Below are 16322 nucleotides of genomic sequence, written 5' to 3'. Positions count from 1 at the left end.
ATAGTCAAAACAGTCATTCTCCTAAGCAGGAGCACAGGGAAACACTGGACGTTAAGCACTGGCCTGCTGACAAAAGGTAGTAAAGTGAGGTGGTACCAGACGGTATAAGCCTTGTAGCCAAGCCCATAGTTGAGATTTTTATCTTTCCAGTTGGGGTGGAGGTGGAGAAGAATACATATAATCTTCCTTATTAGTTGCCCTACTTTAGACCAAGTCCTCTCAAAACTGGAAAACAGGCCCAATTCCAGGCTCTGCCTATTGCAGTGGCATCACAAGAATTTTCCATGGAGGAGGAGGGCAACAGTGAGAGAAAAAGAAAGGATGGGGGGTTGGGGTGCAAAGGAGGGTAGCAGGACACAAGGAGGAAGGCGCTGGAGGGGAAAAACAGAGAAGAAGAGAAGAGGCAAGGAAGGCACAGGAGGGATGGGTCCATCCTGGCACTGACGCTCTTTGTTGCTGAGCTGTCCTCTACATCCTTCCAGGTAGAAAAAATAAGGTCAATTTGATGCTAGTGACAGAAATAGACTCTTGCGCCAAGATGAGGCTGAGCATGTTATTAACTGCCACCTCAACCCTCCCTTTGCTCAGGATGATAGGGCTGTACTAAGTAGGGGAGTTCACCCACCTCTACCAACCAATCCCAAAGTATGCCAGAAGCCCCTAGCCGAGTGCCCTAAGAGCATGAGGCAGGAACACCAAACAAAGGTCTGGAGTTCCAACAGGGGCCTGCCCAAGATCTATGGCTGCTGCTTAGGGTCCTAGAGGAAAGTTCTGCTTCTTTCTCTGGACCTTAGCTTCATCTGCAGAGCAAAGGAAGTAACGTGAGGCTGCGGGCTAAGATATTATAGAAGTTGCTTCCCATAGAGGGTGATGTTTAACGTGGGAATTTTCCTAACCTATCAAGTGTTTACTTCATTTTTTCCACTCCAAGCTATGGCCAGTTTGAAGCCAAGCCAGACCCAGAATGGAAGTCTTCCCTGACACCATCATCCATCTGGCCCTGTCCAAAGTTTTGTTCCTGCCCAGACCTTTTTATCTCATATGTCACAAGGAGATGCTCAGTCCCAAGGATGTGTTTTATCTGACCCACACAAGTTTGTTTAAAAACCCAGTTAACTGCCAACATTTAAAATCAGATCTCTTTTTTTTCCCTAACTTGATTTTTAGCTTCTCTTAAAAATATCAGTGATCTGGCAACACTAGACCCTCTAGGGTAAAAAATCAAATGATCCTATATGATCCTATAATTTATCTGATGCACTCTCAATTTCTCTAAAAAATTTAAGATAATTTATCATCCATTCCATAACATGACTTAATATAAAAGTATACTTCAAAATTACTAGTAATATTTAAACTAATCCAGCTACAAAAAATATTTTGAGTACATCAAAACTTCAGGAAGATACATGGTTTATCCTGTGATTTCACGCATCCCAGTTTGAGAAACTCCAACATAGTTTATCTATTCACTCAAAAAATACTTAGGTCCTATGGTAGGTACTGGGAAAACATTAATTAACAAGACAGACATGGTTCCTACCTTTGTGGAGCTCAAGGTCCAGTGGGACATAATGGAAAGAAGCCATATAAAATAGGAGGCACACACTATATACAAAAATAGATTAAAAAAAAAGTTTCTTCTGTATAGCACAGAAAACTATGTTCAATATCTTATAACAACCTTTAATAAAAAATATGAAAACAAATATATGTATGTATATGCATGACTGGGACATGCTGCTGTACACCAGAAATTGATACTCTGTAATTGACTATACTTCAATTAAAAATTAAAAAATTAAATAGGAGGCATAAAGAAACACTAAACTGAAGATTTCGCATATATTCCACAACCTAGTGACCCCTTATGATACTTTTTCAACCTCTTTAGATCTGTTTTCTTGCCTATAAATGGAAAGGGTTTTATCAGGCAGTTGCTGCTAAAAACTCCTTTCCAGCTCCAAATTCTATTAGCATCACAAGAACTTAGCCCAATACCCTTTTCAAGTTCCTAACACTTATTAGCTTCCTCCTTTTATCTGGGAAATCGTGATCAGTTGTCATGGAAATTACCATGCTCCTCCACACATTGGATGATGATGTTACAGTAATTACAAGAAGCCAAAGGGAACAGGCAGCAAGAGTCACTCAGAAAGTCACTCACTGTCAATACACAGGAGCTGCTCTAACTGAAGCGGAGGGCAAGGGGAACGGACCAGGTACTAGCTCATAAGTAAAACAGTTTTGATTTCTATTGGATGTTGTGATTTCTTTCATGAGACAGCAGGCCCATTTCACTTGTGAGTTGTTAGATGCAAAAAAAAAAAAAAAAAAACCAATTTTACAAGGATGAGGTTCACTGAGCCTTTACTAGTTTGTTTGCTGTTCCTGTGAAGTCCTAAGGCAAGTCAAAGACAGATTTGCTGGGCAACGGGGGCCCCAAAAGTTCCTGGTAAAATTAAGACAATTCATCCAGTCCCAGGGACTATGAGCACTATAACTGGGCAAAATCTCTTCAATATTAGAGTTCCATCTAGAACTAGGTTGACCCAAGCAGGTGGCAAAAATAAGTACAGCTGACTAACTGTTTCAAAGAAAAAAGCTAGCCTGGTGATAAATGCCAGTGCAACTGGCACTGGGCTTGGATAGCAAAGAAATCACATGAATTGGTGTGGGCTTTGACAAACTTGAGAATAAATATGACCTTAAAGGAGCCAGCCAATAAAGGAGCATGTGGAACGAAGGAGAGAAATGAAGAACATGATTCTGTAAACCCAAGCATTTTGTTAAATTGGCCTGGATCTCCAAAGGCTTACCCAAAAATCAGAGCTGCATCCCTTTGCCTCAGAGTCCCAAAGGAGTTAAGCTACAAGCTTCTTAAACATGGACAGGCCAGTGCACAAAGAGTCGTAATACAGGGAGTCCACTGTAGAGGGCTCAGGAAGTGAAGCCTGTAGAATAGTTGGGGACTTCCCACTCCTGTGAATAGGAAAATGCTCATGGGCAGCTTCAGGCTCCAGCCCCTGATACATTCTCAAAAATTTTACTCCCTCTTCAGGAGAACTCAGTTATCCTCATAGCCCACATGCCAGGGCATCTGATCTCATATTATCTCCAGTGAAAGCCCCAATCTACCCAGGCTGGGGTCCCACACAAGATAAAAATATTGCAGGCTAAACACAACCCAAGAGGCTGCCAACTCTGCAACCTCTGATCCCGAGGGTAAGATCCTCTGAAAATAACTGGAACAGAAAGGATTTAGGCGTTCCCTAACGACTCCGAACTTTTATCAGAGAAACTGCTTTTCTAAGGAGCTATCCAGGGTCCTAGGTTACTCAGCTCCTGAGCTTTAGAATCCGTGATTTCATAGCCTTCTTCTCTGGCTTGATCCACTGTCAACTTACTTTTTTTTTTAAGACTTTTAAAAGATGTTTGCTAACAGAAAACAGTCCTATTCATATGAGTATCACCCACAGCATCCAGCATCATGCCATCAAATGGTCATAGGCACACAGAATACTACTCCTGTAAGAGCTCTCAGTGCACACATCAAAGAACCTAAGGCCCAGAGAACTGAAAGTGATTTGCTCAAACTCACAGAATGGGGAAATAGTGAAAAGGAAAGGGTACAGGCTTTGAAGGCAAGAAGGTCGCTTCAAATCCAAGGCTGCTGTAAGGTCTTGGGCAAGTCACCCAACCTTTCTCAGTCTGTTTTCTCATCTGCAAAATAAGAGTACTATCTATTTTTGTAGGGCTGCCACTAGGATTAAGAGATATTGCCCACTAGATAAAACCACAAATTTACAGGAAATACAGAAGACAGAGGAACATATTAAACACACCACAAAGACACAATGAGCAAAATTTCTACAGGAAAAAACAATCCAGCTCCTTCAACAAAAAAGGGAGGGGAAAAAAAGTGAACTTACAAATTTAAAAAAAGACTTAAAAGACGTAACAACCAGGGGTAAGGGGTATATAGCTCAGTGGTAGAGTGTGTGCCTGGCATGCATGAGGTCCTAGGTTCAATCCCCAATGCCTCCGTGAAGCTGGGGGCGGGGAGGGGCAGACAGACGTAACAAACAACTAGAACATGTGGACCTTATATGAATCCTAACTCAACAAACTGTAAAAATAAGATTGTGACATTTACAAGAAAATTGGAAATTTGAACACAATCTGGATTTTAACGGTAGTAAGGAACTGTTAAATTTTATAAGGTCTGATAATGGCATTGTGACTGTGTTTTTAAAAATCATCTTAGAAATACACTATGAAATACTTAAGGACAAAATATGACAGCTAAGCTTTCTTCAAAGCACAGGATGAGGAGAAGTAGGTAGGGGTACAAATGAAGACTGACTATGAATAGATAACTACTGAAGCTGAGTGATGGGTACATCATGCTTCATTAACCTATTCTGTCTACTTTGTGTATGTTTGAAATTTTCCTTATTAAAAATAAAACCAAATTGGTTAGGTTTAAATACTGGCAACTCCGTTTACTAGCAGTTGACTATGGGTATATTTCTTAACCTACAGGTGTCTCTCTGTATGATAAGGAGCAACAGAACCTACTTCTTAGGGTTGAGGTGAAAATAAATGATTTTTAAGACACATTTATGTATTATATTTAAAATTTATATGCAATATGTAAAAAAATTTATATGTAAATATGTCATACATATAAATTTTATATAAATATATGCCTTATCTAAGATTATATATAAACTTAAATAGATTATACATACATACATACACACACACACACACACACACACACACAAGGGCTTAGCACACAGTAACTTTCAGTAAATATCAGCTCTATTAGTATGAATACAAGTTACCAAGTATGGTATCTCAACACAGTGGTCACCCAATTTATGGAAGCTATTGTTAATATAAGCGGCAGTGTCAGGTCTAGAATCCAGGTCGGACTTTTAATCAAGTACTTGACAAGTCCCCTCAACAGAAGGCCTAGAAACCCTCCTGTCAATGTCCCACTGACAGCTCTAATGCACCCCGTATCTCCTGACAAATACCCGAGGACCTGACATAGGATCAGGAACTGACTAATGCTTAATATGCCTCTCAGAGAGCAGGCAGGGCCACCTTATTTCCCCAAACCAGGTAATTTAAGGTACATTTTCTAATATTTGCTTATAGAACAAAGGAAAAAGGCTCTAAGATATGATCAATGTTCATGCCAGCCTTCAAAGTGATTCGGTAAAACTACAGAAAATAAACATCCAGCTAGGGTCGACCCGGCAGGATAAAAGCTGACAAAGAAATGGCAATTTTTCCCTAAGCAAATATACAAGTAATAGATGAGCACTCAGACACCAAACTCTTTAGGTCTTGGCATTCCCCTTCCTCCCCCTCCATTTTAAGAGAAGACAAACTCTCTTTTGACACACTTCAAGTATGACTGTTTGCTGGATTAATTTCTTCCCTAAAATAATGTAATTCATAGGCAAAGAGGCCATTCCTATCCTATCCAATTTAAATACAAATTGGCTTGGGAACAGTATTTGCCACCTGCTCCAGGAGGCTATGAGAAGGCACCACCCACCCACAAAGTATGGGACATGCCCTCCCCACTCTGCTCATTAGCAGGAATACAATGCCACTTGATATAGTCACCTATCTGTGTTTCTGCTCAAGTTGTTCCAGTTGCACAGTATGTCCTTTCCCCATCTCTGGAGCCTATATCTCCTGTGACCATACTTTCTGGAAGCAAAGGGGGAGGGGAGAGCAGCACAACAACTAAGATACCTGGGTGCTGCTTCTGGGAAGTCTGGGAGATTTGGTCCAGCCACAGAAATATTGGTGCTTCATAATTTATAATCACAACCAGACAGGATATTAGAATTGGGATGGTCCTGCATAATACATGGTGACTATCCTTATCCTACAAGGCCCAGCTCAAATGCTCACTCCTCCCTAAATGACCCTTGGACACCACACCCTCATGAAGTAATCTCTCCCTTCTTTGAACTTCCCAATCACTCTACCCCTTTATGGTACTGCTACCTGAGAGTTTTTATCGTGGTTCTTAAAATTAATATCTGCAATTACACACTGACCAGAATGACATAAAATGAAAAAGACAGACAATGCTAAGTGTTGCCAAGGACGTGGAGCAACAGGAATTCTTTCATTCACAGTTGATGAGAGTGTGATCTGATATGCCTCTGAAAACTGTCAATAACTACTAAAGCTGAACCCTATGACTTGAGTATGTGGTGGGAGAACATTCACTCACTCTTTCCCCTTAACAATTTTGCCTACAGTCCTTTGCTCCATCATAGCCTGTCTAAATGCTTCCGTCATTCTTTCTCCCAATCCCAAGCCTGGTCCAGATCACTCTTCTTGATCACTCTAGCCCAACAACATCTCCCCTTCTATGGAAAACTCTATTTACCTATTACCTCTGACAAATGACTCAAGGATTCTTCACATATAAATTGCATCATCTGGTTTCATAATGCATTTTTAGTAACATTATCTAACTTGCTCCTCACAGTAACACTGTGAGGAAAGCAAGATATAGGATATTAATCCCATTTCAAAGATGAGAAAATGGAGGTTCAGAGAGGGAAAATGACTTACTCCAGTTTACCTGGCCAAATTAGTTCCAAGGAACAAGAGTAGGACCTTAGTCTTCCGAACCAAACTCTCTACACCAAAACTGCCTTATTATTAGCTGTATCTTCATGATTACCTTCTCTCTTCTAAGAGACCATAGGATTCCTGAAGGCAAGAGTATGCTTTACACATTTACATCCCTCACAGCACCAAGGAAGACACTTAGTGGGGTCCATACAGTTTAGCTGACTGATTTCGATATTCTCCCCAACCTCTGAGGACAAACACAGGCATATTTCCTCTTCTTTTGAGACCTCATAGACAAGGCTAAATTGTTGGAAGAAATCATGAAGACAACATAGCATTCCAAGTAACATTTATTTTTTGAGGGTAGGGACAAGAGAAAAAGAAGAGCCCTTCAAGACAGGGTAGAGTCAATGTTCCCTCATTTCCTAGGGCTCCATGCTGAAGTGGTCAAAGAAGACTGGCAGAGACAGTAACAACGAACCATAGTTCCGTCACAGTTAATAAGTCACAAATTGATTAAGAGCCAGAAACCACACCTCAAATAATTCTACTTGTGAGCAAAATGGAGAGCTATTTTATTTCAAAACTGAGTATAATAAAACTTAAAATAATTCAATATGAAACTTAATTTTCTTCATTCCTAAATAAGAAGCTACACAGTGTCAAATCTTTCTAGAACCCAGCCAGAGAACTAATGTGAGGAGAACAGGGAAAGCGCTAGGCAGATGTATGAACACCCAAACCTAAAGGACAATGTTGTCCCCTACCTGAAGGTTCTTGACTTTACACACTGGGTGTCAGACACCTCAGCAATAGAGGATAAAACCTTGGACAACAGGCAGAAGAAAGGAAGAGAGGGAGGGAAGGCTGAAAATAAACTGAAACACTGGAAGTCAGATATTCAAATAGGTCTCCCTGCCTAGTGATACACCCATCAGTTCTGCTATTTCCAGTCAGAACCCTTAACCCAAATATCTAGGCCAGGGTAGCAAGAGGTAAGAACAAGCTAGGACCTGTTGTACTTCTCCCTGTCTCTCTCAAGACTGAATGTGATTTGAAGGCAGGAATCACGTGTTGTTTGGTTTTTATGTTCTCCTTAGGGAGTACACATAGCAGGTACTCCAAATTCCTGGAACAAATGGTTGAACTTAGGGATGGAAGGCCATTGGACTTCCAAGCACAATCTTGCTACAGCAGCTAGGTAAACTATTTAGCAGGGTAACTCTACCTAAGATCCCAATTTTAGTAAGAGTTAATTTAATCTGTGTGAAAAAGCATTTCAGGGTGAGTCTTTAAGGTATGAAGAAAACTTATTCTTGTGTTCAACTGATTCAAACATAGCAATATTATTATATTGGAAGCACCATTCCTCAGTGCCAGCTTACAGCCATATGGAAGAACAAAGTCCCAAAGCCTTAAAATGGTCTGTGTAAGCAGGGAGCAACATTTGACTTCTCAGTGTAGCATGATCATACCTTCCAGAAAGGAAACCCAGACATAGAGAAATAATGAGTTTTGGAAATGATTCTTTTAAATCTACTGCTGAGCTTGCTTTCCGTAACAAAAAGAATTAAAGGAAGCTAAACAAACAGATCAACAGATACCATGCAAACATCACCTGTAACTAGGCTTAGTGAAATCCTTAATAAAACAGGAGACCGCTAAATACCAAGTAAATACCTCTAGAATGAAGAAAACCTGGCCAATAACATTAAGCTTCTAAATCTGGCCTTCTAAATAAGAATACTTACTTGGAATAAAGCAATGATTCTTATCTTGACAAACAGAACTACTCAGGCTCTAGAGATGGCATTTCAAGGGTCAGGTAACTTCAGCCGAGTTGTCTACCTCATAAAGCTAAAGCTCTGAGGAAATGCAAATTTTTGGTCTAGTGTTTTTCCAGTCCTAGTACTGCTTGGGAATCTTATAGTGGTTTTTATTTTCCTTTTATTCTATGATTTTAAACACTTTGCCACCTATTTAGATAAGTTTGTTAGTCTTAGACTTCAAGTTTGCCCCACGGGACAACAGCTCCAAGTTTATGATGGAACTCAGTAGACTCAGTTTGATAAATTCATTTCACAAGCAATTTTTCAGCAATATGTCCACTCTAAAAAGCAATATCCATCTGTTTATATACTGAAAGGTATCTGTGAATCCAGAATTTAACCCTGTGAGATACTCTCAATCCTCTAACAAAGCCCTTCCTCCTTCCAGAGATGAATCCTTAAGCCACTTCCATAAAATCAGATATTCAGACCATTAAGAGGTCAAAGTATGATTCAAGATTATCCAGTCCAACCCCCCTGTTTAGAGACAGGAAGACTTGTCAGTAAACTTCAACCAGGGAGTATTAGGTAATTACAATTAACATGAGTTTGGCAAGCAGTAAGAGCCCATGAAAGCTATCTCCCCCAGTGGAACTGCACTGGGCATGTTGGGAAGATGGCCAGATTTGCATTTTAGTCAGTGGAGCACTCCATATACATGTGTCTGAGCCTCAGAAAACCTGAGTATTCAATCACAAATTCCCCACTCCTACTCCAGCATAAAGAGCAGAGGGCAGCAGACCGTCTAAATGGCTCTTTGGGGATATAGACTAGGATTCATCCTTCCTCATCTCCTCCCAGGAGGTACAGCACATTTATTCATATGTAGGCCATTATGAAGTAACAGAAAGACACTAAAACTCTAAGGAAAAAGGAAGGCCTGTAGAAACAGTCAGAAGAGATAACTAACAATAATACTTGAGCAGATGCCTGTCTCTAGTTATTCACCAATTATTCCTCCCTAGAGAGGAAACTCCAATCCTTTTTCTGTCCCCAGTCCTCACCCTTTGGCCCCACTAGATTATTTTATGAGGAAATAGGGCCAGAGAAGAAAAATGGCTTGGTCAAGCCCACACCAACTCAGGGACCAGACCAAAGATCCTCAGACTTAAGACTAGGCTCCCGATTCATCCCAATGCCCTTTCTCTCTGGTCCTGAGAGTCCATGAGCTTCATGCCATCATGGGTCTCAAACTTTCCTTTCAGTACCCAGGGGGCAGCTGTAGGACAGCAGGCTAATATTACTACTTGCCACCTTCTCCCCTCCAGTTGTACATTTTATATACAAAGCTAAAACTGAATAAAACTAGGTTTTTATGGACACTCATGTGAAAACCCTCCTATGTCCACCCCTACACCCCTACCATTGCCTAACTAAGGAAGAAATGGGAGGAGAGAGGGAGAGAGGGTGGGAGGGAAGAAAAGGGAAGAAAGAAAATCTCTCTCCATGAGATACACTGTCTAAATTATCATCCTAGAATCATAAAATGTTATTGCTAGAACGGACCCTGGGGGTCATCCAGTCATTATTTCCCATTGTTACTCAAATGAATAAACCTGGCCCTTTGAATAAGCATGGACTTTTGCCACCTGACAAAGACTGGAGCACAGAGCAGGGTCCCCAGTCTCTAATAAACATCCCTCCTGGTCCCTCCCCATCCTGTCCCACTCTCATCTGACCTGTCTCAGCCCACTCGCTCCCCTCCACTACAGTATCTAAGCTACTGAGTTCTGCTGCCCTTTTGAAAGAAAGCTCCTCAAGTTATTTGACTCATCTTTGTTTTCCCAATGCCTATCAGAGAGGAAGCAGAGGTGACTTAAAGAGGGACACTAATAAATGGAGAGAGCAATGCCAAAGGATGTTGTCTAGAGAAAACATAAGCTTTCCTTTCTTTTTTTTTTTTTTTTAACATAAGCAGTCTTCAGGGCTGTGCAAGGCCTGGATGTCTAAGAGCTAATATTTCCTCCTTTCCAAAACCAGCGTCTACATCATCCTGTTTAGCCAAGGACAGTTACCAAATTTGCTGTGCTGTACTCTCCCTCACCCCTGCTCCCCAGTCACTCCCCTCGGAGAACTACAATCAATAACTGGAAGAAGGTAAGTGAAAGCAGACGCTACATGAGAAATCCTCCCCACCTCTTATGTGCTCCTCCACCAGTGTCCTCACCTTAATAAACAGCATCCCTGTCTATACAACTGCACGAGGTGGAAATCTTGAAGTCTGCCTTGATTTCTCCTTTACCCTCCACACCAACAATCTATGATTGCATCTCATCATTCAATTCCATCTCTTCTCTACACACACACACAAAAAACATTCATTTGAGACACCATCACCTCTTGCCTGCACTACTGCAAAAGCCTTCCAACTGGTCTCTTTGTCCATGGTGCTCTAGCCCTCCAATCCATTCCCCAAACAGCTAGAGATATCCTTCTAAAGTACACGCAGGATCATGGCCCCCTCACCAAAATGAAGTCCAAACTCTTCAGCCTGGGCAATAAAGCCCTTTTATGACTTGGCCTCTGCTCTGCCAGTCTCATCTCTTGCACATCCACCCATCTCATGTTTATGCTCTACCCAGGAATCTTGAGAAACTTATTTAACCCCTCTGGATTTGTTTTCTCACCTACAGAATGAGAATAGTAATAGTATATACCTCTCAGGGTGGTTATGTAAAGAAATAAGTTAACACATGTTAAATGCTTAGAATGGCACCTGGTAGATACAGTAAATGGCCAAAAGTCTCACCTATTACCACCACCATCTCTAGACATGCTACTCCTCCTGCCTAGAACAGTCTTTCCTGTCTTGTCCTCAACTCTCCCAATATCTTCTTTTCCTAGTTTACGTCTTTCCCTTGAGGTCAAGACTTAGCCACTTTCTCCAAGGAAGCCTTCCCTGACCTTCCAAGGATAGGTTAATTACCATTCCTCTGTACTCTCAAGATGCTTGTCCCTGTCACAATTCTAACAATATTTCCTTGCCTGTCTTCCCTGCCAAGACACCCAAATTCCCAAGCTTAGTATTATGCAAGGCAGATGCTAATAATCGTTCCATAAATAGAAAACTTTCCAATAATGAGGTGCCCAGTGAAACAGAATCTCAACAGGTAGCCAATTCAAATGTTGGCCAGGTGGCTGGCTGGTTTTCATGACTTTAAGTCCCTCAACTACAGGATTGTATCCAATAAACAATTCAATACACTCTGACCTTATTATCACACTCAGGGGTTTAGACTTTAATATGTAGATGATGTTTTTGGCCCATTACATTTTTAAGGAAAGTGCAACATGCTCAGATCTGTGTTTGTTGACCTATTATCCATCTCTGCAACCCTACCATCTCAACCCCCTGTCAGCATCAGGACAAAATTCCAACTACAAAAACATAAATACATACCAGGAGAGTAGGTATAGCTTAAGTGGTAGAATGTGTGCTTAGCAAGCACAAGGTCCTGGGTTCAATCCCCAGAACCTCCTCTAAAATTAAATAAATAAATAAATAAACCTAATGACTTCCCCCCACCAAAAAAACACTTAAAAAAAAAAAAAGTAAAGAAAAAAAACCACATAAATACCATATCCCACCACTGCATCCCCCCAAATACACAAAGACACAGACAAACTAAAGGGAATTCTGAAAGACTATAAATGTAGCATTTAATTCCATCTTAACCACCTGCAAGCAATAAGGATCCATAAACACCCTCTAGGAAACCCAAAGCTAATCCCTCTTGTGTGCCTTTTGGAAAGAGGAGGGCAAAGAGAGGGAGCATTTCATAAAGGTAATCCATTTAATCATCCTGAGTAGTTCTGATCCGAGCTGCCGTCATAGCACAGCTATTCCTGATCACTGCAGCCCCATATGCCCAAACCTGGGATAGTGAGAAAGGAAGATGCAAACAAAGCGAGGGTGGGAAGTCCTCTGGGTTCTATTTCAAGAGCAGGAGATCTCTTTAGATGATACAGAAGAAGCTAGCAGAGATCTCCAAAAAAGACTTCAGTGATAAGGAACTTTAATATACAGAGCAGGGAAAAGAGGGGGAGGAAGCTTAATCAGAGGGGTACAATCAGGCCTAGGTTCTTGCTCTGGAGCTGCATGCCACACCATACTGCAGATGAGGACTAATAATCATTTTGGATTTACAGAGCACCATGGGGTTACATGAGGCACTTGAGAGTGCCAGCTTTGCCAGTCACAAAAGGACAAACATTGTATGATTCCATTTATATGAGGTACCTAGAGTAGTCAAATTCATAAAGACAGAAAACAGAATGGTGGTTGGGGGTAGATAGGAAGTTAGAGTTTATACAGAATTTCAGCTAGGGAAGATGAAAAATTTCTAGACATGGATGGTGGTGGTGATGGCTGCACAACAATGTGAATATACTTAATGCCACATAACTATACATTTTTAAATGGTTAAAATGGTAGATTTTATCTTATGTATATTTTTTACAAAAGAATAAATAAAAGCACACTGGCTTTCTCTTGTCTGCAATTATCAATTACATGACCCTAAGCAAGTCATCTAACTTCTCTAATTCTGTTTCTTCTTCTGTAAAACAGGGATAATAACAGTGCCTAACTCATACAGTTGCTCTAAGGATCAAATAAGATACTCCACAGAAAGTCCTTAGTCCAGTGACTCGTACATGGAAAGTACTTAATGAATGTTAGCTATTATTTCTACTACTACAACTACTACAATGCACTTTCACAGCCATTTCTCATAGTCCCCCACAACCCTGTGAGAGTTTACAGGTAAGGAAACTGAGGCTCAGAGCCACGAGTAGCTGAGTTCATGATGTCACATCAAATCAAATTCTTTGCCCATGAGAGATGTCCTGTCCTCACCAATTGTTAATTTGGTGATCTAAGTAAGGCAAGTGCCATAACCTCGCTATGCCGCAATTCTCAATTAGAACTGTAAAAAGGAGATATAAACCAACTCTGCGAACTCTCTCATAGAACTGGATGAGACATGAGATCAGATAATGGTTACAGAAGAGCACTATAAACCATAAATAAAGTAACTATACAATAAAAGTGATGACTTACGAGAACTGGTACACATGTGCACAAAACCTGGCCTCCTTTTAATGCTAAACTTCCTTTCAATGCTGGGACTAAACAACTTCCTTGTGATTTCAAATTACTCAGGATTCCTGGTCTTAAGGCCTGAATAAATAGTTTAGTGGCCCTTTCAAAAGGTGGTAAAGTATGGTAGAAATAAAAATATTACTGGACAGGTAGGCAGAAGACTGGAATTCTAGTTCTGATTCTGTCACTAAAGCAGTCTGTGAATTTAGACAACTTACTTCCCAAGGTTCAGTTAACAGGAAAGGGAACAGGCAAAAAAGTTGAACCAGGTTAAGACCCCTTCCAGCTCCTATATACAACGCTTAAGTCCAGAATCTTCAGACTCCAAAGAACCAATGCAAACCTCAGGAGACTCCTCAAGACCTGGCCTAGGAACTCCCCTGCCTGATCTTTAGACGTTGGAAAATCAGAACACTTGCCAAAGTTAATTTTAGTTCACTTTTACCCCTTTGGGCCTTATGTGAAAATAGAGGAAATAAATCCCTATTTGAAGGCACAGCGAGCAGAAGCAGTTCATTTGAGCCACTTTCTGCTCCCCTTCCCCGAGTCAGGATTTATAAACACCACAGAGAACAAGCAACGTTTGGGGAGGTACATACCACAAATATAAAAAACGGACCTTATTGTCCTTAAGGACTTAACGCCTTCCTTGAATCAAACCCCCAGGTAACTTCAGTTGTGTTTGAGATCTGGAGTCTCTGCACCCAACAACTTCTAACTGGCAATATTAGCAAGAAATTCATAGTAACTTCCTTTCCCTCCCATAGATCCAGAATGGGACTTCAACCACAGTGGACACTGGCCCAAGGGTCAGGGAGAACGGAGTTACACCTCTTAACTAATGGTGTAACCGAAGGTTAAGTCAAAAATCCCTTCTGCACAGGCTCACACTAAGAAATAAGTAACAGGTACTAACACCACGGCTTTACCCTTCTAAGGCTATTGTGATTTGGAGCACATTATTTAACCTCTCTGCCCCTTAATTTCTGCTTTTGTAAACGGGGATAACCCCAGAGGCCGTCGTAAGCATTAAATAAGACTTACGAAGTTCCTGAGTCAAGTCCATTAAACGTTACCTGTTGGTAATAAATACTTCTCTCACATATTCCCTCCCTGAATCCAAACACCCTTCGAGGCGACTTTCTTTCTCCCTTTTCACTGAGAGGCAAACTGAGGCTCCGCAGCCAAAGAGGCTGCGTGAAGTGCGGAACACAGACTCAGCTCCAGGGCCTGCTGTTGTTCCTCTCTAAGCCCAAGGTGTGCATCGAGCCCAGGACGGGGAGAAGTGGGGGCCAGGGAGGCGCTCAGCCCCGCGAGGAGCGAAGCGCGACCAGTTTTGCGCGCCTCCGGGAGCCCGCAGCCCCAGCACGAGAAGAAGAGCCGGAAGAAGCCCGCGGCCGAGGGCAGAGCCCGGGCCGGGCCCGCCCGAGGCCTCTCCAGCGCGGCCTCCGCTCCCTCCTCCTCCCTTCGCCGGGCGGGGCGGGGCGCGAGCACAAAAGACTCCCAACTTCCGAGCGGGCGCGGGGCCCACCCCGCCAACTCCTGGCCAGGCTCGGCCCGCGGGGAGGAAGCGGGCAGGGAACGCCGGGGGCGTCCAGGAGCGGGCGCGGGCGGGCCAGGGCGGCGACCCAGGGCGGCGGGACCCAAGGGGAGGGAGGTGCGGGGGGAGGGGGCCGGGAGTTACTCGGGCTCCCGGGACTCCCAGAATGGCCGAAAGAAGAGTTTCTAAAAATAGGCAGCGGCCCGCACCGAGAGGTGGGAGATCAAAAAGGAACAAGAAATACCCACCCGCACCTTTAAGGAGACGCCCGCGGCCCCCACTCACCCGCGCTGAGAGGTCTGGAGGAAGCCGCGCGGCGCGGAAGGAGGCGGTGCCGCTGCACACGGGGGCGGAAGGGAGGGAGAGAGGGAGGGACGGAGGAAGAAGGCGGCCCTGGCCGCGGCGTGAGGAGCTGAGCACACGCGCGGTTGTCCCCACCGCCGCCACCGCCCCCTCAGCTTCTCTCAGATCAGACCGCCCTGCGCCCGCGCCGCTCGCGCGCCCAGCCGCACTGACAGCAGCGCGAGCCCCGCAGCCGCGAGTCCTTCCCTTGGCCGGCACCACTGGGTCAGGGGGCTGGGGGCGCCCGGAGCGGCTTCCCTCACCTAGGCCCCGCCCGCCGCTCTGGCCCTAGTCCTGGACACCCCCTGCCCCCGCCTAGGTATCCAGAGAAGGACACGGCGACACTAGCGCGAGGAGTCACAATCCCGCCCTGACACAGCCAGCTCCCCAGGCGCACGAGCTCTCCCCACCTCTTCAGCCTAGGTTTGGAAAGCTCCAGAGCTTCGGCGGGGAGACGAAGAAGGAGGGGCCGGGGCGGGGCCTGACAGGAAGGAGGGACTGAAGTGGGAGTCTGGGGAGGCGGGGCTAGGGCGGGAAAAGAGACTCGCTTACACCAGCGCCGAGCTGAAGGCGGGGCGGGGCTGAGAGGTTGACGGTGCCGGAGAGGCGCGCAAGATGCGTATGGAAGACAGTGGAGGCCTCGCAGAGCCAGGAAACAGGGAGGTGCTTGAAAGGAGGGGTTGTGGGCGGGGCTAAACGGCAGCCTGCCCAGAGGAGGAGTCAAGGGTGGAGGAAGGCTCAGGCGAGGCTGGGGAAGGAGGGGCCCTTGGCGGGGCGGCTGGGGAGAAGGTACTGGAGGCGGGGCTGAAGAGAAGTCTAGAAGGGTGGAAAGACTGTAGCGGGACAGAAAGAGGCGGGCCCGGAAGCCTAGCGGGAAGAGGGGGCCCAA

General features: G+C 43.8%; 1 protein-coding gene across 7 annotated transcripts in view; it reads right to left on the bottom strand.

Moving 5' to 3' along the window:
- RALY (RALY heterogeneous nuclear ribonucleoprotein) overlaps positions 1-15869 on the bottom strand; it is a 77962-nt gene extending 62093 nt beyond the window's left edge. For 2 of the 7 annotated variants that reach the window (XM_006202636.4, XM_006202637.4), the window contains exon 1: positions 15377-15630. The gene's annotated coding sequence lies outside the window, so the exon portion shown is untranslated. Of the gene's footprint in view, positions 1-15339; positions 15632-15843 lie in introns of those variants that run through there. The other 5 variants (XM_031687912.2, XM_072944089.1, XM_031687914.2 and 2 more) reach the window with 5 other exon arrangements.
- Positions 15870-16322: the final 453 nt, after the last annotated feature.

The sequence above is a fragment of the Vicugna pacos genome, chromosome 19 (assembly GCF_048564905.1).
Source record: "Vicugna pacos chromosome 19, VicPac4, whole genome shotgun sequence".
NCBI classification, from domain to species: domain Eukaryota; kingdom Metazoa; phylum Chordata; class Mammalia; order Artiodactyla; family Camelidae; genus Vicugna; species Vicugna pacos.
The sequence above is the reverse complement of the archived record's forward strand: the minus strand, read 5'-3'. Positions and strand labels throughout refer to the sequence as shown.